This window comes from Panthera onca, chromosome B3 (genome assembly GCF_046562875.1).
Source record: "Panthera onca isolate mPanOnc1 chromosome B3, mPanOnc1 haplotype 2, whole genome shotgun sequence".
Lineage (NCBI taxonomy): Eukaryota > Metazoa > Chordata > Mammalia > Carnivora > Felidae > Panthera > Panthera onca.
Genome location: NC_138344.1, coordinates 23791077 through 23818951, shown reverse-complemented (window position 1 = coordinate 23818951; position 27875 = coordinate 23791077). Strand labels below are relative to the sequence as shown.

The 27875-nt window shown below is 70.7% G+C and overlaps 10 non-coding genes across 10 annotated transcripts; all 10 read right to left on the bottom strand.

Moving 5' to 3' along the window:
* Positions 1-2405: 2405 nt before the first annotated feature.
* LOC144616777 (small nucleolar RNA SNORD116) lies at positions 2406-2499 on the bottom strand. Its single transcript, XR_013556527.1, has one exon. It is a non-coding gene; the product is annotated as a small nucleolar RNA SNORD116 (small nucleolar RNA).
* Positions 2500-5239: 2740 nt separating this feature from the next.
* On the bottom strand, positions 5240-5333 carry LOC144616778 (small nucleolar RNA SNORD116). The gene has a single exon (XR_013556528.1). It is a non-coding gene; the product is annotated as a small nucleolar RNA SNORD116 (small nucleolar RNA).
* A 2740-nt stretch (positions 5334-8073) lies between these two features.
* LOC144616779 (small nucleolar RNA SNORD116) lies at positions 8074-8167 on the bottom strand. The gene has a single exon (XR_013556529.1). It is a non-coding gene; the product is annotated as a small nucleolar RNA SNORD116 (small nucleolar RNA).
* Positions 8168-10907: 2740 nt separating this feature from the next.
* Positions 10908-11001, bottom strand: LOC144616780 (small nucleolar RNA SNORD116). The gene has a single exon (XR_013556530.1). It is a non-coding gene; the product is annotated as a small nucleolar RNA SNORD116 (small nucleolar RNA).
* Positions 11002-13741: 2740 nt separating this feature from the next.
* Positions 13742-13835, bottom strand: LOC144616781 (small nucleolar RNA SNORD116). The gene has a single exon (XR_013556531.1). It is a non-coding gene; the product is annotated as a small nucleolar RNA SNORD116 (small nucleolar RNA).
* A 2740-nt stretch (positions 13836-16575) lies between these two features.
* On the bottom strand, positions 16576-16669 carry LOC144616782 (small nucleolar RNA SNORD116). Its single transcript, XR_013556532.1, has one exon. It is a non-coding gene; the product is annotated as a small nucleolar RNA SNORD116 (small nucleolar RNA).
* Positions 16670-19410: 2741 nt separating this feature from the next.
* LOC144616783 (small nucleolar RNA SNORD116) lies at positions 19411-19504 on the bottom strand. The gene has a single exon (XR_013556533.1). It is a non-coding gene; the product is annotated as a small nucleolar RNA SNORD116 (small nucleolar RNA).
* A 2740-nt stretch (positions 19505-22244) lies between these two features.
* LOC144616784 (small nucleolar RNA SNORD116) lies at positions 22245-22338 on the bottom strand. Its single transcript, XR_013556534.1, has one exon. It is a non-coding gene; the product is annotated as a small nucleolar RNA SNORD116 (small nucleolar RNA).
* A 2740-nt stretch (positions 22339-25078) lies between these two features.
* LOC132675316 (small nucleolar RNA SNORD116) lies at positions 25079-25172 on the bottom strand. Its single transcript, XR_009608743.2, has one exon. It is a non-coding gene; the product is annotated as a small nucleolar RNA SNORD116 (small nucleolar RNA).
* Positions 25173-27722: 2550 nt separating this feature from the next.
* On the bottom strand, positions 27723-27815 carry LOC132675313 (small nucleolar RNA SNORD116). The gene has a single exon (XR_009608741.1). It is a non-coding gene; the product is annotated as a small nucleolar RNA SNORD116 (small nucleolar RNA).
* Between the last annotated feature and the right edge of the window lie 60 nt (positions 27816-27875).

Sequence of the window (27875 nt, the reverse complement as noted above, 5' to 3'; positions counted from 1 at the left end):
AGGGAGGCCTTCGTGTCTCGGCCGACCGCGAGCCTGGCGTGGCCACTGCACCTGAGAAAGGGGGAGCAATCGCCCGCGGGCGTCACCAAGGTACCCGGGGGCTCCGCTCGCCACGCCGGGCAGAACGAATCCGCGACCACGCCTTGCGTCCGTCTGCCTGTCCTGTCCCTCGGCCCCCTGGGGCTGCCTGCGGACGGGCAACAAGCCACGGGCGCAGGGCACTGTGGGAGCGGGAGCGCGTGCCTCTTCGTGCGCACGGAGGCTCCTGTGTGCTGGGAGGCTAGGCTAGGGGCTGTAGGGGGCTGCTGAGCCGGGCGGCCTGGGTCCCTGCAAGAGCACGCGTGCCTGGGGCGCAGGTCCTGGCCCCGGCGTCGCGTCAGGCGACTGGCACAGGCCCGGTGGCCTTGCACACCAGGGAGCCGCGCTGGACGCCTCTGGGCCGCGGACGCGGGCCAGGCCCTGGCCCTGCCAAACACTCTCTGGCCACGCGGTGCCCACCGACCTCCACACGCATCCGTTCCCGCCGCTGCCCACCCTTTCCACGTGCACCGTGGAAGCCAGCACTGGATGGAACCTCAGGGGTCCCAGGAAAACCCAAAACCTGCCCCCAGGGAGTCTGGCCGCCCTGGCCCGCAGGCTACGGGGCAGAGGACGAGGCAGCGCCCTCCCAGGCGGCCACGGGACAAACGGTGCCCCCACCTCTCCACTCCGCCAGAATGGCCGGGGCGGCTAGGCTGCCCGGGCCCGGCCCCCAACTGACGCCGGCGCCAAAGCCCACCGAGCCGCGTGCGCGTTCCCTACCAGGGAGTCGGCGAGGCCACGGCCACGGGGCGCCAGGGCCCCGGCCCGCAAGGGAACGAGCATTCCCTGGGCTGCCCGCTCCGTGGGAGTGTGTTCCCACCTGCATGGAAATTCCCTCCCGCCAGCTCTGCCAGATGGACCGGGCCGCCGACGGCCGGAAGCTGCAGGGAGGGCAGCCGCAGACAGGCTTTGACCTTTGCAAGGATGCGGCCCGCGGCAGGCGACGTGGCCCCTGCCCACGGCCCAGGAACACGCGCGTGGCCCTCACAGGGAACACGAGGGCTGCAGCCCCGCAGGCCAGGGCCACAGCGAGAGGAGATCACGTCGCCCTCGCCACGGGAGACGGACCTCTGCCAAGCGGCCCGCGGGGCCGAGGCACCGCGCCTGGCCTCAGGGATCGCAGGCCCGCGCCTGCCTGCCAGGTCACCGCAGAGGAACCTGCGGCCCACCCGAGAGGACGGGAGGCACACCGTGCCCGACTGCAAGGGGCAGTCCCTCCCGGGGTGTCTACTTTGGCCCCACCAGCTCCGTGCCCGAGGAGACAACGCCTCCGTGGCAGGCCCGGGCGGGGGCTGGGGGGCAGCCTCTTTGGCCGGGGCCCTGTTGAGGGCCCCTGTTGAAAGGCCACCACCCCTGGCGCCCTTCCTCCGGAGACCAGCGGCCAGGAGGGCCCTGAGGAGGGGGACCGCCGTGCCACACCGCTGCACCCTGAAGCCGGCCCTGGGAGCCACTGACTTTGCCATCCACGGGAGGAGGCCGCAGGACTCCGCGTAACCCACGACGGACGCGGGGACGCCACGAGACACCAGGGCTGAGCAGGCCCGGGCACTCCCCCAGGGCGCGGTCCCCTCTGGACCGTGCCGTTCCCGTTCAGGCCTTCGGCCGGCACGGCATGCCGACTTCACCCTGGGCCCGAAGCGCCGGCGCCACTTGCCGCCTTGCGTGGCCGCCGGGCAGGGCCGATGGTTCCAACCTGGCCGGTGCCGCAGCCCGGCCTCTTGCCCTGGCCCAGAAGCCCGAGCCAGGGGCCGCTCCACGTACGTCAGTGAGAGAAAGGGCTCGTGTCCAGGGATGGCCGCCGCCTCGGGCTGGGGCTCCCGCGCCCCCCACGGCCCGCCAGGCTTGCCTCGCCCGGCCCCTCAACACACACCGCCGCGCGCTTAGGCCCGCACAGCCCTCCGGGCCCTCGCAGGCCCCAGCCCTCGACTCCCAAGGGCCGGTGCCACAAGACACGCCGGTGAAGTCCTAGGCCTTGGGGGGGACCAGCCGCCCCACTCGACCCCAGTCGCCAGCCACTGCCCGCGGGCCCTGCCAGCCAGGTCCCTGCCCCCGGCTCCCAGGGCCCGTGCCACAGACACGCCTTTGAAGTCCTAGGCCTTGGGCACCAGCTGCCCCACTCGACCTCAGATGCCGCTCATTGCCCTCAGGCTCCTTGCCTGCGAGCCGTGGAAAGCCCGCGAAGGTGGGGAAACGGCTCCCTGACCCGGAGACACCCCGCGAGCCTCTCCCAGGCGCAGGCCGCGGGTGCCGCTGCTTGCAGGGGTGTGACCAATGGGAAGCCTGCTGTCCCTGACGCTTACCTTCCCTGGGGCGGGCAACGTGCTGGACCTCAGTTTCGATGAGAACGACGGGAGGGAGTTCTCACTCATTTTGTTCAGCTTTTCCAAGGAATGCTGTTGAGGGAGTCATCATCGATCCGAGCACATTCTGGGCGGCCTGGCCGGCTGACCCAGGCGGGCCGGGTGGCTCAGCGGGGCAAGCCGAGGGACTCAGGGTCCTCCCGGTGCCCGGGCCGTGCAGAGCCACGCCCACTGAGCCAGAGGAACGGACAGGCCCCTCTGGGAGCAAAACCCCACGTGCCCAGCGGGCCACCTGCACTAGCGGCCTCTCGGGCAGCCCCGGGAAAGCCTAAAGCCAGGGGCACGAGCTGACACCCAGGGAAGGCTTACCGTCTGGACGCTCCCGTCAGCAAGGTGCCCGTTCCGGGCCACGCTTCTTCCGGCCGTACCGCAAACCACAGGCACTCGGGGGCCGGGGAGGCCTTCGTGTCTCGGCCGACCGCGAGCCTGGCGTGGCCACTGCACCTGAGAAAGGGGGAGCAATCGCCCGCGGGCGTCACCAAGGTACCCGGGGGCTCCGCTCGCCACGCCGGGCAGAACGAATCCGCGACCACGCCTTGCGTCCGTCTGCCTGTCCTGTCCCTCGGCCCCCTGGGGCTGCCTGCGGACGGGCAACAAGCCACGGGCGCAGGGCACTGTGGGAGCGGGAGCGCGTGCCTCTTCGTGCGCACGGAGGCTCCTGTGTGCTGGGAGGCTAGGCTAGGGGCTGTAGGGGGCTGCTGAGCCGGGCGGCCTGGGTCCCTGCAAGAGCACGCGTGCCTGGGGCGCAGGTCCTGGCCCCGGCGTCGCGTCAGGCGACTGGCACAGGCCCGGTGGCCTTGCACACCAGGGAGCCGCGCTGGACGCCTCTGGGCCGCGGACGCGGGCCAGGCCCTGGCCCTGCCAAACACTCTCTGGCCACGCGGTGCCCACCGACCTCCACACGCATCCGTTCCCGCCGCTGCCCACCCTTTCCACGTGCACCGTGGAAGCCAGCACTGGATGGAACCTCAGGGGTCCCAGGAAAACCCAAAACCTGCCCCCAGGGAGTCTGGCCGCCCTGGCCCGCAGGCTACGGGGCAGAGGACGAGGCAGCGCCCTCCCAGGCGGCCACGGGACAAACGGTGCCCCCACCTCTCCACTCCGCCAGAATGGCCGGGGCGGCTAGGCTGCCCGGGCCCGGCCCCCAACTGACGCCGGCGCCAAAGCCCACCGAGCCGCGTGCGCGTTCCCTACCAGGGAGTCGGCGAGGCCACGGCCACGGGGCGCCAGGGCCCCGGCCCGCAAGGGAACGAGCATTCCCTGGGCTGCCCGCTCCGTGGGAGTGTGTTCCCACCTGCATGGAAATTCCCTCCCGCCAGCTCTGCCAGATGGACCGGGCCGCCGACGGCCGGAAGCTGCAGGGAGGGCAGCCGCAGACAGGCTTTGACCTTTGCAAGGATGCGGCCCGCGGCAGGCGACGTGGCCCCTGCCCACGGCCCAGGAACACGCGCGTGGCCCTCACAGGGAACACGAGGGCTGCAGCCCCGCAGGCCAGGGCCACAGCGAGAGGAGATCACGTCGCCCTCGCCACGGGAGACGGACCTCTGCCAAGCGGCCCGCGGGGCCGAGGCACCGCGCCTGGCCTCAGGGATCGCAGGCCCGCGCCTGCCTGCCAGGTCACCGCAGAGGAACCTGCGGCCCACCCGAGAGGACGGGAGGCACACCGTGCCCGACTGCAAGGGGCAGTCCCTCCCGGGGTGTCTACTTTGGCCCCACCAGCTCCGTGCCCGAGGAGACAACGCCTCCGTGGCAGGCCCGGGCGGGGGCTGGGGGGCAGCCTCTTTGGCCGGGGCCCTGTTGAGGGCCCCTGTTGAAAGGCCACCACCCCTGGCGCCCTTCCTCCGGAGACCAGCGGCCAGGAGGGCCCTGAGGAGGGGGACCGCCGTGCCACACCGCTGCACCCTGAAGCCGGCCCTGGGAGCCACTGACTTTGCCATCCACGGGAGGAGGCCGCAGGACTCCGCGTAACCCACGACGGACGCGGGGACGCCACGAGACACCAGGGCTGAGCAGGCCCGGGCACTCCCCCAGGGCGCGGTCCCCTCTGGACCGTGCCGTTCCCGTTCAGGCCTTCGGCCGGCACGGCATGCCGACTTCACCCTGGGCCCGAAGCGCCGGCGCCACTTGCCGCCTTGCGTGGCCGCCGGGCAGGGCCGATGGTTCCAACCTGGCCGGTGCCGCAGCCCGGCCTCTTGCCCTGGCCCAGAAGCCCGAGCCAGGGGCCGCTCCACGTACGTCAGTGAGAGAAAGGGCTCGTGTCCAGGGATGGCCGCCGCCTCGGGCTGGGGCTCCCGCGCCCCCCACGGCCCGCCAGGCTTGCCTCGCCCGGCCCCTCAACACACACCGCCGCGCGCTTAGGCCCGCACAGCCCTCCGGGCCCTCGCAGGCCCCAGCCCTCGACTCCCAAGGGCCGGTGCCACAAGACACGCCGGTGAAGTCCTAGGCCTTGGGGGGGACCAGCCGCCCCACTCGACCCCAGTCGCCAGCCACTGCCCGCGGGCCCTGCCAGCCAGGTCCCTGCCCCCGGCTCCCAGGGCCCGTGCCACAGACACGCCTTTGAAGTCCTAGGCCTTGGGCACCAGCTGCCCCACTCGACCTCAGATGCCGCTCATTGCCCTCAGGCTCCTTGCCTGCGAGCCGTGGAAAGCCCGCGAAGGTGGGGAAACGGCTCCCTGACCCGGAGACACCCCGCGAGCCTCTCCCAGGCGCAGGCCGCGGGTGCCGCTGCTTGCAGGGGTGTGACCAATGGGAAGCCTGCTGTCCCTGACGCTTACCTTCCCTGGGGCGGGCAACGTGCTGGACCTCAGTTTCGATGAGAACGACGGGAGGGAGTTCTCACTCATTTTGTTCAGCTTTTCCAAGGAATGCTGTTGAGGGAGTCATCATCGATCCGAGCACATTCTGGGCGGCCTGGCCGGCTGACCCAGGCGGGCCGGGTGGCTCAGCGGGGCAAGCCGAGGGACTCAGGGTCCTCCCGGTGCCCGGGCCGTGCAGAGCCACGCCCACTGAGCCAGAGGAACGGACAGGCCCCTCTGGGAGCAAAACCCCACGTGCCCAGCGGGCCACCTGCACTAGCGGCCTCTCGGGCAGCCCCGGGAAAGCCTAAAGCCAGGGGCACGAGCTGACACCCAGGGAAGGCTTACCGTCTGGACGCTCCCGTCAGCAAGGTGCCCGTTCCGGGCCACGCTTCTTCCGGCCGTACCGCAAACCACAGGCACTCGGGGGCCGGGGAGGCCTTCGTGTCTCGGCCGACCGCGAGCCTGGCGTGGCCACTGCACCTGAGAAAGGGGGAGCAATCGCCCGCGGGCGTCACCAAGGTACCCGGGGGCTCCGCTCGCCACGCCGGGCAGAACGAATCCGCGACCACGCCTTGCGTCCGTCTGCCTGTCCTGTCCCTCGGCCCCCTGGGGCTGCCTGCGGACGGGCAACAAGCCACGGGCGCAGGGCACTGTGGGAGCGGGAGCGCGTGCCTCTTCGTGCGCACGGAGGCTCCTGTGTGCTGGGAGGCTAGGCTAGGGGCTGTAGGGGGCTGCTGAGCCGGGCGGCCTGGGTCCCTGCAAGAGCACGCGTGCCTGGGGCGCAGGTCCTGGCCCCGGCGTCGCGTCAGGCGACTGGCACAGGCCCGGTGGCCTTGCACACCAGGGAGCCGCGCTGGACGCCTCTGGGCCGCGGACGCGGGCCAGGCCCTGGCCCTGCCAAACACTCTCTGGCCACGCGGTGCCCACCGACCTCCACACGCATCCGTTCCCGCCGCTGCCCACCCTTTCCACGTGCACCGTGGAAGCCAGCACTGGATGGAACCTCAGGGGTCCCAGGAAAACCCAAAACCTGCCCCCAGGGAGTCTGGCCGCCCTGGCCCGCAGGCTACGGGGCAGAGGACGAGGCAGCGCCCTCCCAGGCGGCCACGGGACAAACGGTGCCCCCACCTCTCCACTCCGCCAGAATGGCCGGGGCGGCTAGGCTGCCCGGGCCCGGCCCCCAACTGACGCCGGCGCCAAAGCCCACCGAGCCGCGTGCGCGTTCCCTACCAGGGAGTCGGCGAGGCCACGGCCACGGGGCGCCAGGGCCCCGGCCCGCAAGGGAACGAGCATTCCCTGGGCTGCCCGCTCCGTGGGAGTGTGTTCCCACCTGCATGGAAATTCCCTCCCGCCAGCTCTGCCAGATGGACCGGGCCGCCGACGGCCGGAAGCTGCAGGGAGGGCAGCCGCAGACAGGCTTTGACCTTTGCAAGGATGCGGCCCGCGGCAGGCGACGTGGCCCCTGCCCACGGCCCAGGAACACGCGCGTGGCCCTCACAGGGAACACGAGGGCTGCAGCCCCGCAGGCCAGGGCCACAGCGAGAGGAGATCACGTCGCCCTCGCCACGGGAGACGGACCTCTGCCAAGCGGCCCGCGGGGCCGAGGCACCGCGCCTGGCCTCAGGGATCGCAGGCCCGCGCCTGCCTGCCAGGTCACCGCAGAGGAACCTGCGGCCCACCCGAGAGGACGGGAGGCACACCGTGCCCGACTGCAAGGGGCAGTCCCTCCCGGGGTGTCTACTTTGGCCCCACCAGCTCCGTGCCCGAGGAGACAACGCCTCCGTGGCAGGCCCGGGCGGGGGCTGGGGGGCAGCCTCTTTGGCCGGGGCCCTGTTGAGGGCCCCTGTTGAAAGGCCACCACCCCTGGCGCCCTTCCTCCGGAGACCAGCGGCCAGGAGGGCCCTGAGGAGGGGGACCGCCGTGCCACACCGCTGCACCCTGAAGCCGGCCCTGGGAGCCACTGACTTTGCCATCCACGGGAGGAGGCCGCAGGACTCCGCGTAACCCACGACGGACGCGGGGACGCCACGAGACACCAGGGCTGAGCAGGCCCGGGCACTCCCCCAGGGCGCGGTCCCCTCTGGACCGTGCCGTTCCCGTTCAGGCCTTCGGCCGGCACGGCATGCCGACTTCACCCTGGGCCCGAAGCGCCGGCGCCACTTGCCGCCTTGCGTGGCCGCCGGGCAGGGCCGATGGTTCCAACCTGGCCGGTGCCGCAGCCCGGCCTCTTGCCCTGGCCCAGAAGCCCGAGCCAGGGGCCGCTCCACGTACGTCAGTGAGAGAAAGGGCTCGTGTCCAGGGATGGCCGCCGCCTCGGGCTGGGGCTCCCGCGCCCCCCACGGCCCGCCAGGCTTGCCTCGCCCGGCCCCTCAACACACACCGCCGCGCGCTTAGGCCCGCACAGCCCTCCGGGCCCTCGCAGGCCCCAGCCCTCGACTCCCAAGGGCCGGTGCCACAAGACACGCCGGTGAAGTCCTAGGCCTTGGGGGGGACCAGCCGCCCCACTCGACCCCAGTCGCCAGCCACTGCCCGCGGGCCCTGCCAGCCAGGTCCCTGCCCCCGGCTCCCAGGGCCCGTGCCACAGACACGCCTTTGAAGTCCTAGGCCTTGGGCACCAGCTGCCCCACTCGACCTCAGATGCCGCTCATTGCCCTCAGGCTCCTTGCCTGCGAGCCGTGGAAAGCCCGCGAAGGTGGGGAAACGGCTCCCTGACCCGGAGACACCCCGCGAGCCTCTCCCAGGCGCAGGCCGCGGGTGCCGCTGCTTGCAGGGGTGTGACCAATGGGAAGCCTGCTGTCCCTGACGCTTACCTTCCCTGGGGCGGGCAACGTGCTGGACCTCAGTTTCGATGAGAACGACGGGAGGGAGTTCTCACTCATTTTGTTCAGCTTTTCCAAGGAATGCTGTTGAGGGAGTCATCATCGATCCGAGCACATTCTGGGCGGCCTGGCCGGCTGACCCAGGCGGGCCGGGTGGCTCAGCGGGGCAAGCCGAGGGACTCAGGGTCCTCCCGGTGCCCGGGCCGTGCAGAGCCACGCCCACTGAGCCAGAGGAACGGACAGGCCCCTCTGGGAGCAAAACCCCACGTGCCCAGCGGGCCACCTGCACTAGCGGCCTCTCGGGCAGCCCCGGGAAAGCCTAAAGCCAGGGGCACGAGCTGACACCCAGGGAAGGCTTACCGTCTGGACGCTCCCGTCAGCAAGGTGCCCGTTCCGGGCCACGCTTCTTCCGGCCGTACCGCAAACCACAGGCACTCGGGGGCCAGGGAGGCCTTCGTGTCTCGGCCGACCGCGAGCCTGGCGTGGCCACTGCACCTGAGAAAGGGGGAGCAATCGCCCGCGGGCGTCACCAAGGTACCCGGGGGCTCCGCTCGCCACGCCGGGCAGAACGAATCCGCGACCACGCCTTGCGTCCGTCTGCCTGTCCTGTCCCTCGGCCCCCTGGGGCTGCCTGCGGACGGGCAACAAGCCACGGGCGCAGGGCACTGTGGGAGCGGGAGCGCGTGCCTCTTCGTGCGCACGGAGGCTCCTGTGTGCTGGGAGGCTAGGCTAGGGGCTGTAGGGGGCTGCTGAGCCGGGCGGCCTGGGTCCCTGCAAGAGCACGCGTGCCTGGGGCGCAGGTCCTGGCCCCGGCGTCGCGTCAGGCGACTGGCACAGGCCCGGTGGCCTTGCACACCAGGGAGCCGCGCTGGACGCCTCTGGGCCGCGGACGCGGGCCAGGCCCTGGCCCTGCCAAACACTCTCTGGCCACGCGGTGCCCACCGACCTCCACACGCATCCGTTCCCGCCGCTGCCCACCCTTTCCACGTGCACCGTGGAAGCCAGCACTGGATGGAACCTCAGGGGTCCCAGGAAAACCCAAAACCTGCCCCCAGGGAGTCTGGCCGCCCTGGCCCGCAGGCTACGGGGCAGAGGACGAGGCAGCGCCCTCCCAGGCGGCCACGGGACAAACGGTGCCCCCACCTCTCCACTCCGCCAGAATGGCCGGGGCGGCTAGGCTGCCCGGGCCCGGCCCCCAACTGACGCCGGCGCCAAAGCCCACCGAGCCGCGTGCGCGTTCCCTACCAGGGAGTCGGCGAGGCCACGGCCACGGGGCGCCAGGGCCCCGGCCCGCAAGGGAACGAGCATTCCCTGGGCTGCCCGCTCCGTGGGAGTGTGTTCCCACCTGCATGGAAATTCCCTCCCGCCAGCTCTGCCAGATGGACCGGGCCGCCGACGGCCGGAAGCTGCAGGGAGGGCAGCCGCAGACAGGCTTTGACCTTTGCAAGGATGCGGCCCGCGGCAGGCGACGTGGCCCCTGCCCACGGCCCAGGAACACGCGCGTGGCCCTCACAGGGAACACGAGGGCTGCAGCCCCGCAGGCCAGGGCCACAGCGAGAGGAGATCACGTCGCCCTCGCCACGGGAGACGGACCTCTGCCAAGCGGCCCGCGGGGCCGAGGCACCGCGCCTGGCCTCAGGGATCGCAGGCCCGCGCCTGCCTGCCAGGTCACCGCAGAGGAACCTGCGGCCCACCCGAGAGGACGGGAGGCACACCGTGCCCGACTGCAAGGGGCAGTCCCTCCCGGGGTGTCTACTTTGGCCCCACCAGCTCCGTGCCCGAGGAGACAACGCCTCCGTGGCAGGCCCGGGCGGGGGCTGGGGGGCAGCCTCTTTGGCCGGGGCCCTGTTGAGGGCCCCTGTTGAAAGGCCACCACCCCTGGCGCCCTTCCTCCGGAGACCAGCGGCCAGGAGGGCCCTGAGGAGGGGGACCGCCGTGCCACACCGCTGCACCCTGAAGCCGGCCCTGGGAGCCACTGACTTTGCCATCCACGGGAGGAGGCCGCAGGACTCCGCGTAACCCACGACGGACGCGGGGACGCCACGAGACACCAGGGCTGAGCAGGCCCGGGCACTCCCCCAGGGCGCGGTCCCCTCTGGACCGTGCCGTTCCCGTTCAGGCCTTCGGCCGGCACGGCATGCCGACTTCACCCTGGGCCCGAAGCGCCGGCGCCACTTGCCGCCTTGCGTGGCCGCCGGGCAGGGCCGATGGTTCCAACCTGGCCGGTGCCGCAGCCCGGCCTCTTGCCCTGGCCCAGAAGCCCGAGCCAGGGGCCGCTCCACGTACGTCAGTGAGAGAAAGGGCTCGTGTCCAGGGATGGCCGCCGCCTCGGGCTGGGGCTCCCGCGCCCCCCACGGCCCGCCAGGCTTGCCTCGCCCGGCCCCTCAACACACACCGCCGCGCGCTTAGGCCCGCACAGCCCTCCGGGCCCTCGCAGGCCCCAGCCCTCGACTCCCAAGGGCCGGTGCCACAAGACACGCCGGTGAAGTCCTAGGCCTTGGGGGGGACCAGCCGCCCCACTCGACCCCAGTCGCCAGCCACTGCCCGCGGGCCCTGCCAGCCAGGTCCCTGCCCCCGGCTCCCAGGGCCCGTGCCACAGACACGCCTTTGAAGTCCTAGGCCTTGGGCACCAGCTGCCCCACTCGACCTCAGATGCCGCTCATTGCCCTCAGGCTCCTTGCCTGCGAGCCGTGGAAAGCCCGCGAAGGTGGGGAAACGGCTCCCTGACCCGGAGACACCCCGCGAGCCTCTCCCAGGCGCAGGCCGCGGGTGCCGCTGCTTGCAGGGGTGTGACCAATGGGAAGCCTGCTGTCCCTGACGCTTACCTTCCCTGGGGCGGGCAACGTGCTGGACCTCAGTTTCGATGAGAACGACGGGAGGGAGTTCTCACTCATTTTGTTCAGCTTTTCCAAGGAATGCTGTTGAGGGAGTCATCATCGATCCGAGCACATTCTGGGCGGCCTGGCCGGCTGACCCAGGCGGGCCGGGTGGCTCAGCGGGGCAAGCCGAGGGACTCAGGGTCCTCCCGGTGCCCGGGCCGTGCAGAGCCACGCCCACTGAGCCAGAGGAACGGACAGGCCCCTCTGGGAGCAAAACCCCACGTGCCCAGCGGGCCACCTGCACTAGCGGCCTCTCGGGCAGCCCCGGGAAAGCCTAAAGCCAGGGGCACGAGCTGACACCCAGGGAAGGCTTACCGTCTGGACGCTCCCGTCAGCAAGGTGCCCGTTCCGGGCCACGCTTCTTCCGGCCGTACCGCAAACCACAGGCACTCGGGGGCCGGGGAGGCCTTCGTGTCTCGGCCGACCGCGAGCCTGGCGTGGCCACTGCACCTGAGAAAGGGGGAGCAATCGCCCGCGGGCGTCACCAAGGTACCCGGGGGCTCCGCTCGCCACGCCGGGCAGAACGAATCCGCGACCACGCCTTGCGTCCGTCTGCCTGTCCTGTCCCTCGGCCCCCTGGGGCTGCCTGCGGACGGGCAACAAGCCACGGGCGCAGGGCACTGTGGGAGCGGGAGCGCGTGCCTCTTCGTGCGCACGGAGGCTCCTGTGTGCTGGGAGGCTGGGCTAGGGGCTGTAGGGGGCTGCTGAGCCGGGCGGCCTGGGTCCCTGCAAGAGCACGCGTGCCTGGGGCGCAGGTCCTGGCCCCGGCGTCGCGTCAGGCGACTGGCACAGGCCCGGTGGCCTTGCACACCAGGGAGCCGCGCTGGACGCCTCTGGGCCGCGGACGCGGGCCAGGCCCTGGCCCTGCCAAACACTCTCTGGCCACGCGGTGCCCACCGACCTCCACACGCATCCGTTCCCGCCGCTGCCCACCCTTTCCACGTGCACCGTGGAAGCCAGCACTGGATGGAACCTCAGGGGTCCCAGGAAAACCCAAAACCTGCCCCCAGGGAGTCTGGCCGCCCTGGCCCGCAGGCTACGGGGCAGAGGACGAGGCAGCGCCCTCCCAGGCGGCCACGGGACAAACGGTGCCCCCACCTCTCCACTCCGCCAGAATGGCCGGGGCGGCTAGGCTGCCCGGGCCCGGCCCCCAACTGACGCCGGCGCCAAAGCCCACCGAGCCGCGTGCGCGTTCCCTACCAGGGAGTCGGCGAGGCCACGGCCACGGGGCGCCAGGGCCCCGGCCCGCAAGGGAACGAGCATTCCCTGGGCTGCCCGCTCCGTGGGAGTGTGTTCCCACCTGCATGGAAATTCCCTCCCGCCAGCTCTGCCAGATGGACCGGGCCGCCGACGGCCGGAAGCTGCAGGGAGGGCAGCCGCAGACAGGCTTTGACCTTTGCAAGGATGCGGCCCGCGGCAGGCGACGTGGCCCCTGCCCACGGCCCAGGAACACGCGCGTGGCCCTCACAGGGAACACGAGGGCTGCAGCCACGCAGGCCAGGGCCACAGCGAGAGGAGATCACGTCGCCCTCGCCACGGGAGACGGACCTCTGCCAAGCGGCCCGCGGGGCCGAGGCACCGCGCCTGGCCTCAGGGATCGCAGGCCCGCGCCTGCCTGCCAGGTCACCGCAGAGGAACCTGCGGCCCACCCGAGAGGACGGGAGGCACACCGTGCCCGACTGCAAGGGGCAGTCCCTCCCGGGGTGTCTACTTTGGCCCCACCAGCTCCGTGCCCGAGGAGACAACGCCTCCGTGGCAGGCCCGGGCGGGGGCTGGGGGGCAGCCTCTTTGGCCGGGGCCCTGTTGAGGGCCCCTGTTGAAAGGCCACCACCCCTGGCGCCCTTCCTCCGGAGACCAGCGGCCAGGAGGGCCCTGAGGAGGGGGACCGCCGTGCCACACCGCTGCACCCTGAAGCCGGCCCTGGGAGCCACTGACTTTGCCATCCACGGGAGGAGGCCGCAGGACTCCGCGTAACCCACGACGGACGCGGGGACGCCACGAGACACCAGGACTGAGCAGGCCCGGGCACTCCCCCAGGGCGCGGTCCCCTCTGGACCGTGCCGTTCCCGTTCAGGCCTTCGGCCGGCACGGCATGCCGACTTCACCCTGGGCCCGAAGCGCCGGCGCCACTTGCCGCCTTGCGTGGCCGCCGGGCAGGGCCGATGGTTCCAACCTGGCCGGTGCCGCAGCCCGGCCTCTTGCCCTGGCCCAGAAGCCCGAGCCAGGGGCCGCTCCACGTACGTCAGTGAGAGAAAGGGCTCGTGTCCAGGGATGGCCGCCGCCTCGGGCTGGGGCTCCCGCGCCCCCCACGGCCCGCCAGGCTTGCCTCGCCCGGCCCCTCAACACACACCGCCGCGCGCTTAGGCCCGCACAGCCCTCCGGGCCCTCGCAGGCCCCAGCCCTCGACTCCCAAGGGCCGGTGCCACAAGACACGCCGGTGAAGTCCTAGGCCTTGGGGGGGACCAGCCGCCCCACTCGACCCCAGTCGCCAGCCACTGCCCGCGGGCCCTGCCAGCCAGGTCCCTGCCCCCGGCTCCCAGGGCCCGTGCCACAGACACGCCTTTGAAGTCCTAGGCCTTGGGCACCAGCTGCCCCACTCGACCTCAGATGCCGCTCATTGCCCTCAGGCTCCTTGCCTGCGAGCCGTGGAAAGCCCGCGAAGGTGGGGAAACGGCTCCCTGACCCGGAGACACCCCGCGAGCCTCTCCCAGGCGCAGGCCGCGGGTGCCGCTGCTTGCAGGGGTGTGACCAATGGGAAGCCTGCTGTCCCTGACGCTTACCTTCCCTGGGGCGGGCAACGTGCTGGACCTCAGTTTCGATGAGAACGACGGGAGGGAGTTCTCACTCATTTTGTTCAGCTTTTCCAAGGAATGCTGTTGAGGGAGTCATCATCGATCCGAGCACATTCTGGGCGGCCTGGCCGGCTGACCCAGGCGGGCCGGGTGGCTCAGCGGGGCAAGCCGAGGGACTCAGGGTCCTCCCGGTGCCCGGGCCGTGCAGAGCCACGCCCACTGAGCCAGAGGAACGGACAGGCCCCTCTGGGAGCAAAACCCCACGTGCCCAGCGGGCCACCTGCACTAGCGGCCTCTCGGGCAGCCCCGGGAAAGCCTAAAGCCAGGGGCACGAGCTGACACCCAGGGAAGGCTTACCGTCTGGACGCTCCCGTCAGCAAGGTGCCCGTTCCGGGCCACGCTTCTTCCGGCCGTACCGCAAACCACAGGCACTCGGGGGCCGGGGAGGCCTTCGTGTCTCGGCCGACCGCGAGCCTGGCGTGGCCACTGCACCTGAGAAAGGGGGAGCAATCGCCCGCGGGCGTCACCAAGGTACCCGGGGGCTCCGCTCGCCACGCCGGGCAGAACGAATCCGCGACCACGCCTTGCGTCCGTCTGCCTGTCCTGTCCCTCGGCCCCCTGGGGCTGCCTGCGGACGGGCAACAAGCCACGGGCGCAGGGCACTGTGGGAGCGGGAGCGCGTGCCTCTTCGTGCGCACGGAGGCTCCTGTGTGCTGGGAGGCTGGGCTAGGGGCTGTAGGGGGCTGCTGAGCCGGGCGGCCTGGGTCCCTGCAAGAGCACGCGTGCCTGGGGCGCAGGTCCTGGCCCCGGCGTCGCGTCAGGCGACTGGCACAGGCCCGGTGGCCTTGCACACCAGGGAGCCGCGCTGGACGCCTCTGGGCCGCGGACGCGGGCCAGGCCCTGGCCCTGCCAAACACTCTCTGGCCACGCGGTGCCCACCGACCTCCACACGCATCCGTTCCCGCCGCTGCCCACCCTTTCCACGTGCACCGTGGAAGCCAGCACTGGATGGAACCTCAGGGGTCCCAGGAAAACCCAAAACCTGCCCCCAGGGAGTCTGGCCGCCCTGGCCCGCAGGCTACGGGGCAGAGGACGAGGCAGCGCCCTCCCAGGCGGCCACGGGACAAACGGTGCCCCCACCTCTCCACTCCGCCAGAATGGCCGGGGCGGCTAGGCTGCCCGGGCCCGGCCCCCAACTGACGCCGGCGCCAAAGCCCACCGAGCCGCGTGCGCGTTCCCTACCAGGGAGTCGGCGAGGCCACGGCCACGGGGCGCCAGGGCCCCGGCCCGCAAGGGAACGAGCATTCCCTGGGCTGCCCGCTCCGTGGGAGTGTGTTCCCACCTGCATGGAAATTCCCTCCCGCCAGCTCTGCCAGATGGACCGGGCCGCCGACGGCCGGAAGCTGCAGGGAGGGCAGCCGCAGACAGGCTTTGACCTTTGCAAGGATGCGGCCCGCGGCAGGCGACGTGGCCCCTGCCCACGGCCCAGGAACACGCGCGTGGCCCTCACAGGGAACACGAGGGCTGCAGCCCCGCAGGCCAGGGCCACAGCGAGAGGAGATCACGTCGCCCTCGCCACGGGAGACGGACCTCTGCCAAGCGGCCCGCGGGGCCGAGGCACCGCGCCTGGCCTCAGGGATCGCAGGCCCGCGCCTGCCTGCCAGGTCACCGCAGAGGAACCTGCGGCCCACCCGAGAGGACGGGAGGCACACCGTGCCCGACTGCAAGGGGCAGTCCCTCCCGGGGTGTCTACTTTGGCCCCACCAGCTCCGTGCCCGAGGAGACAACGCCTCCGTGGCAGGCCCGGGCGGGGGCTGGGGGGCAGCCTCTTTGGCCGGGGCCCTGTTGAGGGCCCCTGTTGAAAGGCCACCACCCCTGGCGCCCTTCCTCCGGAGACCAGCGGCCAGGAGGGCCCTGAGGAGGGGGACCGCCGTGCCACACCGCTGCACCCTGAAGCCGGCCCTGGGAGCCACTGACTTTGCCATCCACGGGAGGAGGCCGCAGGACTCCGCGTAACCCACGACGGACGCGGGGACGCCACGAGACACCAGGGCTGAGCAGGCCCGGGCACTCCCCCAGGGCGCGGTCCCCTCTGGACCGTGCCGTTCCCGTTCAGGCCTTCGGCCGGCACGGCATGCCGACTTCACCCTGGGCCCGAAGCGCCGGCGCCACTTGCCGCCTTGCGTGGCCGCCGGGCAGGGCCGATGGTTCCAACCTGGCCGGTGCCGCAGCCCGGCCTCTTGCCCTGGCCCAGAAGCCCGAGCCAGGGGCCGCTCCACGTACGTCAGTGAGAGAAAGGGCTCGTGTCCAGGGATGGCCGCCGCCTCGGGCTGGGGCTCCCGCGCCCCCCACGGCCCGCCAGGCTTGCCTCGCCCGGCCCCTCAACACACACCGCCGCGCGCTTAGGCCCGCACAGCCCTCCGGGCCCTCGCAGGCCCCAGCCCTCGACTCCCAAGGGCCGGTGCCACAAGACACGCCGGTGAAGTCCTAGGCCTTGGGGGGGACCAGCCGCCCCACTCGACCCCAGTCGCCAGCCACTGCCCGCGGGCCCTGCCAGCCAGGTCCCTGCCCCCGGCTCCCAGGGCCCGTGCCACAGACACGCCTTTGAAGTCCTAGGCCTTGGGCACCAGCTGCCCCACTCGACCTCAGATGCCGCTCATTGCCCTCAGGCTCCTTGCCTGCGAGCCGTGGAAAGCCCGCGAAGGTGGGGAAACGGCTCCCTGACCCGGAGACACCCCGCGAGCCTCTCCCAGGCGCAGGCCGCGGGTGCCGCTGCTTGCAGGGGTGTGACCAATGGGAAGCCTGCTGTCCCTGACGCTTACCTTCCCTGGGGCGGGCAACGTGCTGGACCTCAGTTTCGATGAGAACGACGGGAGGGAGTTCTCACTCATTTTGTTCAGCTTTTCCAAGGAATGCTGTTGAGGGAGTCATCATCGATCCGAGCACATTCTGGGCGGCCTGGCCGGCTGACCCAGGCGGGCCGGGTGGCTCAGCGGGGCAAGCCGAGGGACTCAGGGTCCTCCCGGTGCCCGGGCCGTGCAGAGCCACGCCCACTGAGCCAGAGGAACGGACAGGCCCCTCTGGGAGCAAAACCCCACGTGCCCAGCGGGCCACCTGCACTAGCGGCCTCTCGGGCAGCCCCGGGAAAGCCTAAAGCCAGGGGCACGAGCTGACACCCAGGGAAGGCTTACCGTCTGGACGCTCCCGTCAGCAAGGTGCCCGTTCCGGGCCACGCTTCTTCCGGCCGTACGGCAAACCACAGGCACTCGGGGGCCGGGGAGGCCTTCGTGTCTCGGCCGACCGCGAGCCTGGCGTGGCCACTGCACCTGAGAAAGGGGGAGCAATCGCCCGCGGGCGTCACCAAGGTACCCGGGGGCTCCGCTCGCCACGCCGGGCAGAACGAATCCGCGACCACGCCTTGCGTCCGTCTGCCTGTCCTGTCCCTCGGCCCCCTGGGGCTGCCTGCGGACGGGCAACAAGCCACGGGCGCAGGGCACTGTGGGAGCGGGAGCGCGTGCCTCTTCGTGCGCACGGAGGCTCCTGTGTGCTGGGAGGCTGGGCTAGGGGCTGTAGGGGGCTGCTGAGCCGGGCGGCCTGGGTCCCTGCAAGAGCACGCGTGCCTGGGGCGCAGGTCCTGGCCCCGGCGTCGCGTCAGGCGACTGGCACAGGCCCGGTGGCCTTGCACACCAGGGAGCCGCGCTGGACGCCTCTGGGCCGCGGACGCGGGCCAGGCCCTGGCCCTGCCAAACACTCTCTGGCCACGCGGTGCCCACCGACCTCCACACGCATCCGTTCCCGCCGCTGCCCACCCTTTCCACGTGCACCGTGGAAGCCAGCACTGGATGGAACCTCAGGGGTCCCAGGAAAACCCAAAACCTGCCCCCAGGGAGTCTGGCCGCCCTGGCCCGCAGGCTACGGGGCAGAGGACGAGGCAGCGCCCTCCCAGGCGGCCACGGGACAAACGGTGCCCCCACCTCTCCACTCCGCCAGAATGGCCGGGGCGGCTAGGCTGCCCGGGCCCGGCCCCCAACTGACGCCGGCGCCAAAGCCCACCGAGCCGCGTGCGCGTTCCCTACCAGGGAGTCGGCGAGGCCACGGCCACGGGGCGCCAGGGCCCCGGCCCGCAAGGGAACGAGCATTCCCTGGGCTGCCCGCTCCGTGGGAGTGTGTTCCCACCTGCATGGAAATTCCCTCCCGCCAGCTCTGCCAGATGGACCGGGCCGCCGACGGCCGGAAGCTGCAGGGAGGGCAGCCGCAGACAGGCTTTGACCTTTGCAAGGATGCGGCCCGCGGCAGGCGACGTGGCCCCTGCCCACGGCCCAGGAACACGCGCGTGGCCCTCACAGGGAACACGAGGGCTGCAGCCCCGCAGGCCAGGGCCACAGCGAGAGGAGATCACGTCGCCCTCGCCACGGGAGACGGACCTCTGCCAAGCGGCCCGCGGGGCCGAGGCACCGCGCCTGGCCTCAGGGATCGCAGGCCCGCGCCTGCCTGCCAGGTCACCGCAGAGGAACCTGCGGCCCACCCGAGGGGACGGGAGGCACACCGTGCCCGACTGCAAGGGGCAGTCCCTCCCGGGGTGTCTACTTTGGCCCCACCAGCTCCGTGCCCGAGGAGACAACGCCTCCGTGGCAGGCCCGGGCGGGGGCTGGGGGGCAGCCTCTTTGGCCGGGGCCCTGTTGAGGGCCCCTGTTGAAAGGCCACCACCCCTGGCGCCCTTCCTCCGGAGACCAGCGGCCAGGAGGGCCCTGAGGAGGGGGACCGCCGTGCCACACCGCTGCACCCTGAAGCCGGCCCTGGGAGCCACTGACTTTGCCATCCACGGGAGGAGGCCGCAGGACTCCGCGTAACCCACGACGGACGCGGGGACGCCACGAGACACCAGGGCTGAGCAGGCCCGGGCACTCCCCCAGGGCGCGGTCCCCTCTGGACCGTGCCGTTCCCGTTCAGGCCTTCGGCCGGCACGGCATGCCGACTTCACCCTGGGCCCGAAGCGCCGGCGCCACTTGCCGCCTTGCGTGGCCGCCGGGCAGGGCCGATGGTTCCAACCTGGCCGGTGCCGCAGCCCGGCCTCTTGCCCTGGCCCAGAAGCCCGAGCCAGGGGCCGCTCCACGTACGTCAGTGAGAGAAAGGGCTCGTGTCCAGGGATGGCCGCCGCCTCGGGCTGGGGCTCCCGCGCCCCCCACGGCCCGCCAGGCTTGCCTCGCCCGGCCCCTCAACACACACCGCCGCGCGCTTAGGCCCGCACAGCCCTCCGGGCCCTCGCAGGCCCCAGCCCTCGACTCCCAAGGGCCGGTGCCACAAGACACGCCGGTGAAGTCCTAGGCCTTGGGGGGGGACCAGCCGCCCCACTCGACCCCAGTCGCCAGCCACTGCCCGCGGGCCCTGCCAGCCAGGTCCCTGCCCCCGGCTCCCAGGGCCCGTGCCACAGACACGCCTTTGAAGTCCTAGGCCTTGGGCACCAGCTGCCCCACTCGACCTCAGATGCCGCTCATTGCCCTCAGGCTCCTTGCCTGCGAGCCGTGGAAAGCCCGCGAAGGTGGGGAAACGGCTCCCTGACCCGGAGACACCCCGCGAGCCTCTCCCAGGCGCAGGCCGCGGGTGCCGCTGCTTGCAGGGGTGTGACCAATGGGAAGCCTGCTGTCCCTGACGCTTACCTTCCCTGGGGCGGGCAACGTGCTGGACCTCAGTTTCGATGAGAACGACGGGAGGGAGTTCTCACTCATTTTGTTCAGCTTTTCCAAGGAATGCTGTTGAGGGAGTCATCATCGATCCGAGCACATTCTGGGCGGCCTGGCCGGCTGACCCAGGCGGGCCGGGTGGCTCAGCGGGGCAAGCCGAGGGACTCAGGGTCCTCCCGGTGCCCGGGCCGTGCAGAGCCACGCCCACTGAGCCAGAGGAACGGACAGGCCCCTCTGGGAGCAAAACCCCACGTGCCCAGCGGGCCACCTGCACTAGCGGCCTCTCGGGCAGCCCCGGGAAAGCCTAAAGCCAGGGGCACGAGCTGACACCCAGGGAAGGCTTACCGTCTGGACGCTCCCGTCAGCAAGGTGCCCGTTCCGGGCCACGCTTCTTCCGGCCGTACCGCAAACCACAGGCACTCGGGGGCCAGGGAGGCCTTCGTGTCTCGGCCGACCGCGAGCCTGGCGTGGCCACTGCACCTGAGAAAGGGGGAGCAATCGCCCGCGGGCGTCACCAAGGTACCCGGGGGCTCCGCTCGCCACGCCGGGCAGAACGAATCCGCGACCACGCCTTGCGTCCGTCTGCCTGTCCTGTCCCTCGGCCCCCTGGGGCTGCCTGCGGACGGGCAACAAGCCACGGGCGCAGGGCACTGTGGGAGCGGGAGCGCGTGCCTCTTCGTGCGCACGGAGGCTCCTGTGTGCTGGGAGGCTGGGCTAGGGGCTGTAGGGGGCTGCTGAGCCGGGCGGCCTGGGTCCCTGCAAGAGCACGCGTGCCTGGGGCGCAGGTCCTGGCCCCGGCGTCGCGTCAGGCGACTGGCACAGGCCCGGTGGCCTTGCACACCAGGGAGCCGCGCTGGACGCCTCTGGGCCGCGGACGCGGGCCAGGCCCTGGCCCTCCCAAACACTCTCTGGCCACGCGGTGCCCACCGACCTCCACACGCATCCGTTCCCGCCGCTGCCCACCCTTTCCACGTGCACCGTGGAAGCCAGCACTGGATGGAACCTCAGGGGTCCCAGGAAAACCCAAAACCTGCCCCCAGGGAGTCTGGCCGCCCTGGCCCGCAGGCTACGGGGCAGAGGACGAGGCAGCGCCCTCCCAGGCGGCCACGGGACAAACGGTGCCCCCACCTCTCCACTCCGCCAGAATGGCCGGGGCGGCTAGGCTGCCCGGGCCCGGCCCCCAACTGACGCCGGCGCCAAAGCCCACCGAGCCGCGTGCGCGTTCCCTACCAGGGAGTCGGCGAGGCCACGGCCACGGGGCGCCAGGGCCCCGGCCCGCAAGGGAACGAGCATTCCCTGGGCTGCCCGCTCCGTGGGAGTGTGTTCCCACCTGCATGGAAATTCCCTCCCGCCAGCTCTGCCAGATGGACCGGGCCGCCGACGGCCGGAAGCTGCAGGGAGGGCAGCCGCAGACAGGCTTTGACCTTTGCAAGGATGCGGCCCGCGGCAGGCGACGTGGCCCCTGCCCACGGCCCAGGAACACGCGCGTGGCCCTCACAGGGAACACGAGGGCTGCAGCCCCGCAGGCCAGGGCCACAGCGAGAGGAGATCACGTCGCCCTCGCCACGGGAGACGGACCTCTGCCAAGCGGCCCGCGGGGCCGAGGCACCGCGCCTGGCCTCAGGGATCGCAGGCCCGCGCCTGCCTGCCAGGTCACCGCAGAGGAACCTGCGGCCCACCCGAGAGGACGGGAGGCACACCGTGCCCGACTGCAAGGGGCAGTCCCTCCCGGGGTGTCTACTTTGGCCCCACCAGCTCCGTGCCCGAGGAGACAACGCCTCCGTGGCAGGCCCGGGCGGGGGCTGGGGGGCAGCCTCTTTGGCCGGGGCCCTGTTGAGGGCCCCTGTTGAAAGGCCACCACCCCTGGCGCCCTTCCTCCGGAGACCAGCGGCCAGGAGGGCCCTGAGGAGGGGGACCGCCGTGCCACACCGCTGCACCCTGAAGCCGGCCCTGGGAGCCACTGACTTTGCCATCCACGGGAGGAGGCCGCAGGACTCCGCGTAACCCACGACGGACGCGGGGACGCCACGAGACACCAGGGCTGAGCAGGCCCGGGCACTCCCCCAGGGCGCGGTCCCCTCTGGACCGTGCCGTTCCCGTTCAGGCCTTCGGCCGGCACGGCATGCCGACTTCACCCTGGGCCCGAAGCGCCGGCGCCACTTGCCGCCTTGCGTGGCCGCCGGGCAGGGCCGATGGTTCCAACCTGGCCGGTGCCGCAGCCCGGCCTCTTGCCCTGGCCCAGAAGCCCGAGCCAGGGGCCGCTCCACGTACGTCAGTGAGAGAAAGGGCTCGTGTCCAGGGATGGCCGCCGCCTCGGGCTGGGGCTCCCGCGCCCCCCACGGCCCGCCAGGCTTGCCTCGCCCGGCCCCTCAACACACACCGCCGCGCGCTTAGGCCCGCACAGCCCTCCGGGCCCTCGCAGGCCCCAGCCCTCGACTCCCAAGGGCCGGTGCCACAAGACACGCCGGTGAAGTCCTAGGCCTTGGGGGGGACCAGCCGCCCCACTCGACCCCAGTCGCCAGCCACTGCCCGCGGGCCCTGCCAGCCAGGTCCCTGCCCCCGGCTCCCAGGGCCCGTGCCACAGACACGCCTTTGAAGTCCTAGGCCTTGGGCACCAGCTGCCCCACTCGACCTCAGATGCCGCTCATTGCCCTCAGGCTCCTTGCCTGCGAGCCGTGGAAAGCCCGCGAAGGTGGGGAAACGGCTCCCTGACCCGGAGACACCCCGCGAGCCTCTCCCAGGCGCAGGCCGCGGGTGCCGCTGCTTGCAGGGGTGTGACCAATGGGAAGCCTGCTGTCCCTGACGCTTACCTTCCCTGGGGCGGGCAACGTGCTGGACCTCAGTTTCGATGAGAACGACGGGAGGGAGTTCTCACTCATTTTGTTCAGCTTTTCCAAGGAATGCTGTTGAGGGAGTCATCATCGATCCGAGCACATTCTGGGCGGCCTGGCCGGCTGACCCAGGCGGGCCGGGTGGCTCAGCGGGGCAAGCCGAGGGACTCAGGGTCCTCCCGGTGCCCGGGCCGTGCAGAGCCACGCCCACTGAGCCAGAGGAACGGACAGGCCCCTCTGGGAGCAAAACCCCACGTGCCCAGCGGGCCACCTGCACTAGCGGCCTCTCGGGCAGCCCCGGGAAAGCCTAAAGCCAGGGGCACGAGCTGACACCCAGGGAAGGCTTACCGTCTGGACGCTCCCGTCAGCAAGGTGCCCGTTCCGGGCCACGCTTCTTCCGGCCGTACCGCAAACCACAGGCACTCGGGGGCCAGGGAGGCCTTCGTGTCTCGGCCGACCGCGAGCCTGGCGTGGCCACTGCACCTGAGAAAGGGGGAGCAATCGCCCGCGGGCGTCACCAAGGTACCCGGGGGCTCCGCTCGCCACGCCGGGCAGAACGAATCCGCGACCACGCCTTGCGTCCGTCTGCCTGTCCTGTCCCTCGGCCCCCTGGGGCTGCCTGCGGACGGGCAACAAGCCACGGGCGCAGGGCACTGTGGGAGCGGGAGCGCGTGCCTCTTCGTGCGCACGGAGGCTCCTGTGTGCTGGGAGGCTGGGCTAGGGGCTGTAGGGGGCTGCTGAGCCGGGCGGCCTGGGTCCCTGCAAGAGCACGCGTGCCTGGGGCGCAGGTCCTGGCCCCGGCGTCGCGTCAGGCGACTGGCACAGGCCCGGTGGCCTTGCACACCAGGGAGCCGCGCTGGACGCCTCTGGGCCGCGGACGCGGGCCAGGCCCTGGCCCTCCCAAACACTCTCTGGCCACGCGGTGCCCACCGACCTCCACACGCATCCGTTCCCGCCGCTGCCCACCCTTTCCACGTGCACCGTGGAAGCCAGCACTGGATGGAACCTCAGGGGTCCCAGGAAAACCCAAAACCTGCCCCCAGGGAGTCTGGCCGCCCTGGCCCGCAGGCTACGGGGCAGAGGACGAGGCAGCGCCCTCCCAGGCGGCCACGGGACAAACGGTGCCCCCACCTCTCCACTCCGCCAGAATGGCCGGGGCGGCTAGGCTGCCCGGGCCCGGCCCCCAACTGACGCCGGCGCCAAAGCCCACCGAGCCGCGTGCGCGTTCCCTACCAGGGAGTCGGCGAGGCCACGGCCACGGGGCGCCAGGGCCCCGGCCCGCAAGGGAACGAGCATTCCCTGGGCTGCCCGCTCCGTGGGAGTGTGTTCCCACCTGCATGGAAATTCCCTCCCGCCAGCTCTGCCAGATGGACCGGGCCGCCGACGGCCGGAAGCTGCAGGGAGGGCAGCCGCAGACAGGCTTTGACCTTTGCAAGGATGCGGCCCGCGGCAGGCGACGTGGCCCCTGCCCACGGCCCAGGAACACGCGCGTGGCCCTCACAGGGAACACGAGGGCTGCAGCCCCGCAGGCCAGGGCCACAGCGAGAGGAGATCACGTCGCCCTCGCCACGGGAGACGGACCTCTGCCAAGCGGCCCGCGGGGCCGAGGCACCGCGCCTGGCCTCAGGGATCGCAGGCCCGCGCCTGCCTGCCAGGTCACCGCAGAGGAACCTGCGGCCCACCCGAGAGGACGGGAGGCACACCGTGCCCGACTGCAAGGGGCAGTCCCTCCCGGGGTGTCTACTTTGGCCCCACCAGCTCCGTGCCCGAGGAGACAACGCCTCCGTGGCAGGCCCGGGCGGGGGCTGGGGGGCAGCCTCTTTGGCCGGGGCCCTGTTGAGGGCCCCTGTTGAAAGGCCACCACCCCTGGCGCCCTTCCTCCGGAGACCAGCGGCCAGGAGGGCCCTGAGGAGGGGGACCGCCGTGCCACACCGCTGCACCCTGAAGCCGGCCCTGGGAGCCACTGACTTTGCCATCCACGGGAGGAGGCCGCAGGACTCCGCGTAACCCACGACGGACGCGGGGACGCCACGAGACACCAGGGCTGAGCAGGCCCGGGCACTCCCCCAGGGCGCGGTCCCCTCTGGACCGTGCCGTTCCCGTTCAGGCCTTCGGCCGGCACGGCATGCCGACTTCACCCTGGGCCCGAAGCGCCGGCGCCACTTGCCGCCTTGCGTGGCCGCCGGGCAGGGCCGATGGTTCCAACCTGGCCGGTGCCGCAGCCCGGCCTCTTGCCCTGGCCCAGAAGCCCGAGCCAGGGGCCGCTCCACGTACGTCAGTGAGAGAAAGGGCTCGTGTCCAGGGATGGCCGCCGCCTCGGGCTGGGGCTCCCGCGCCCCCCACGGCCCGCCAGGCTTGCCTCGCCCGGCCCCTCAACACACACCGCCGCGCGCTTAGGCCCGCACAGCCCTCCGGGCCCTCGCAGGCCCCAGCCCTCGACTCCCAAGGGCCGGTGCCACAAGACACGCCGGTGAAGTCCTAGGCCTTGGGGGGGACCAGCCGCCCCACTCGACCCCAGTCGCCAGCCACTGCCCGCGGGCCCTGCCAGCCAGGTCCCTGCCCCCGGCTCCCAGGGCCCGTGCCACAGACACGCCTTTGAAGTCCTAGGCCTTGGGCACCAGCTGCCCCACTCGACCTCAGATGCCGCTCATTGCCCTCAGGCTCCTTGCCTGCGAGCCGTGGAAAGCCCGCGAAGGTGGGGAAACGGCTCCCTGACCCGGAGACACCCCGCGAGCCTCTCCCAGGCGCAGGCCGCGGGTGCCGCTGCTTGCAGGGGTGTGACCAATGGGAAGCCTGCTGTCCCTGACGCTTACCTTCCCTGGGGCGGACAACGTGCTGGACCTCAGTTTCGATGAGAACGACGGGAGGGAGTTCTCACTCATTTTGTTCAGCTTTTCCAAGGAATGCTGTTGAGGGAGTCATCATCGATCCGAGCACATTCTGGGCGGCCTGGCCGGCTGACCCAGGCGGGCCGGGTGGCTCAGCGGGGCAAGCCGAGGGACTCAGGGTCCTCCCGGTGCCCGGGCCGTGCAGAGCCACGCCACTGAGCCAGAGGAACGGACAGGCCCCCCTGAGTTGCAAATCCTACTTTCCCTTTCGGCCACCTTCAGTAGCTGCGTCTCAGGCGTGTTTTGGAAAGCCTAATGCCAGTAGCACAGCTGACACTTTAGACGTCTTACCGTCTGGGTGCTCCTTTCGTGAAATTGTATATAGTGGGGCACACTTCTTCCGGTAGATACGCTATCCACGGGTAGTCGGGGGCCAGGTTCGCTTTCTTCTCTCAGCCGGTGGCGAGCTTGGCATGTCGACTGCACCTGAGAAAAGTGCAGCAATCACCCGTGGGCATGGGCAAGTTACCCAGGGGTTCCAGTGTACACACAGGGCAGAAGGAATCCATTACCAAGACTTGCGTCTCTCTGCGTCTTATTTCCCTCAGTCCCTTGGGGCAGCCTGCCGATAGGCAAGAAGCTTTGGGTTCAGGGGACTGGAGGAGCACGAGCTTGTATCTCTTCATGTGCATGGAGTGTCTGAGTGCACTGGGAGGTTGGTTCAGGAGACATGTGTTGTCGCTCCGCCGTTTGGGCCTGTGGCCCCCCAAGAGCCGACCTGGTGCGCAGATCCTGGCCCTGGCATCCCACCACACAATGGCATAGGACTGGTGGTCTGCACACCAGGGAGCCACGTTGGATGCCTCTGGGCCACTAACGTTGGTTATGGTTTCCCTCTCCCAAAGCCACTCTGGCCAAGCAATGCCCTTGGCCCGGACATGCATCCTATTCCGCCACTGGCCACCCTGTCAACGTGGACTTTGGACCCCAGCACCGAATGGAAACTCAGGGGTCCAAGGAAAACCTAACAACCACCCACAGTTAGGCTGGCCACCCTGGCCTGCAGCTACGGCGCTGAAGCCAAAGCTGAGCCCTCCGAGGCAACCACACGACAACAGGTGTATTTCTTCTCCACTCTACCAGAATGCCCTGAATGGCTAGGCTACATGGTCCTAACCTCCACCAAATATGGTGCCAAACCCGACTGAACCATGGGTGCTTTCTTGCCCATGGTGTCAGTAAGTCCAGGGCCAGTGGGCACCAGGGCCCTGGGCCGCAATGGAACGAGCATCCCCTGGGCTGCCCGTCCTCAGGAGTGTGTTCCTGTTTTCACAGAAAGTCCCTTCGTCGCCCTTCTCCCAACGGACACCCCCATCAGTGTCAGGATGCTCCAGGGAGGGCAGCTGCCCCCAGGCTTTGGCCTTTGCAAGGATGTGGCCCTCTGTAGGCGACGTGGCCCATTCCGACAGGCCAGGAACACCAGCGTGGCCCTCACAGAGAGCGCTAGGCTGTAGCCCCACAGGAAAGGGTCACAATGAGAGGAGAATACAACTCCTTCCCACAGGGAAGCAGATGTCTTCCAAGTAGCCCATGGGGCCGAGGTACTGGGCTTGCCCTCAGACCTCGCAGGCTCGTGCCTGACCACAAGGCCATCGCAGAGTAGTCTGCAGCCCACCAGAGAGGATGTGAGACACACTGTGCCTGAGTCCGAGTGAGACTGAGAATATCACTTTCACCTCACCAGTACCGTGCCAAGGAGACAAGGTCTCTGGCCGGGGTAGCTTCTTTGGCCAGAGCCCTGCTGAAAGCCCTGAGGAACACAACCACTGGGTACCCTTCCTCAGGAGTCAAGAAGCCAGGAGGGCCCTCAAGAGGGGGACTGCCGTGCCACACCCGTGCACCCTGAAGCCAGCCCTGGGAGCCACACTTTGCCGTCGTCAAGAGGAGGCCTGAGGCCTCTGCAGAACCCATGGAAGACCTGGGAACGCTATGACACACTTGAACTGAGCAGGCTATTGAGGTCTCCCAGGGCACAGCCCTCTCTGGACTGTGCCATTACCATCCAGGCAAATGGCCAGCACAGAAACTTGTATTCCGCCCTGGGCACGAAGTGCTGGCACTGTTTGCCACCTTGTTTGTCACCTGGTAGGGGCGAGGATGCCATGCTGGCAGGTACCGCAGCCTGGCTTCCTGCTTTAGCCCACCAGCCCGAGTAGATGCCTGCTCCACAAATGTCAGGGAAAGAAAGGGCTCGTCCAGGGATCACTGCTGCTTCGGGCTGGGCCTCTGCACACCCACCCACGGGCCAGGCAAGCTTGCCATGCTTGGCCTCTCAACACACACTGCCACGAGCTTATGCCCGTGGGGCCGTCCTGGCCCACACAGGTCCCAGCCCTCGACACCCCAGGCTGGTGCCACAGACACGCCTTTCAAGTCCAACGCCTTGGGGACCAGCTGACCCCAGTCGCCGGCCATTCCCCTCAGGACCTGCATGCCTTGGAAATCCTGCTTAGGTTGTAAATGCTTCCCTGACCATGAGCCCCCCATGAGGCTCTCCTAGGCAGAGGCCGTGGGTGCTGGTGCTTGAAGGAGTGTGACCAAGGGGAAGCCTGCTGTCCCTGACGCTTACCTTCCCTAGGGCGGACAACGTGCTGGACCTCAGTTTTGATGAGAAAGACGGTAGAGAGTTCTCACTCATTTTGTTCAGCTTTCCAAGGAATGCTGTTGAGGGAGTCATCATCGATCCGAGCACATTCGGGGCCACCTGCACAGCCGACCCTGGTGGGCCGGATGGCTCAGCGGGACA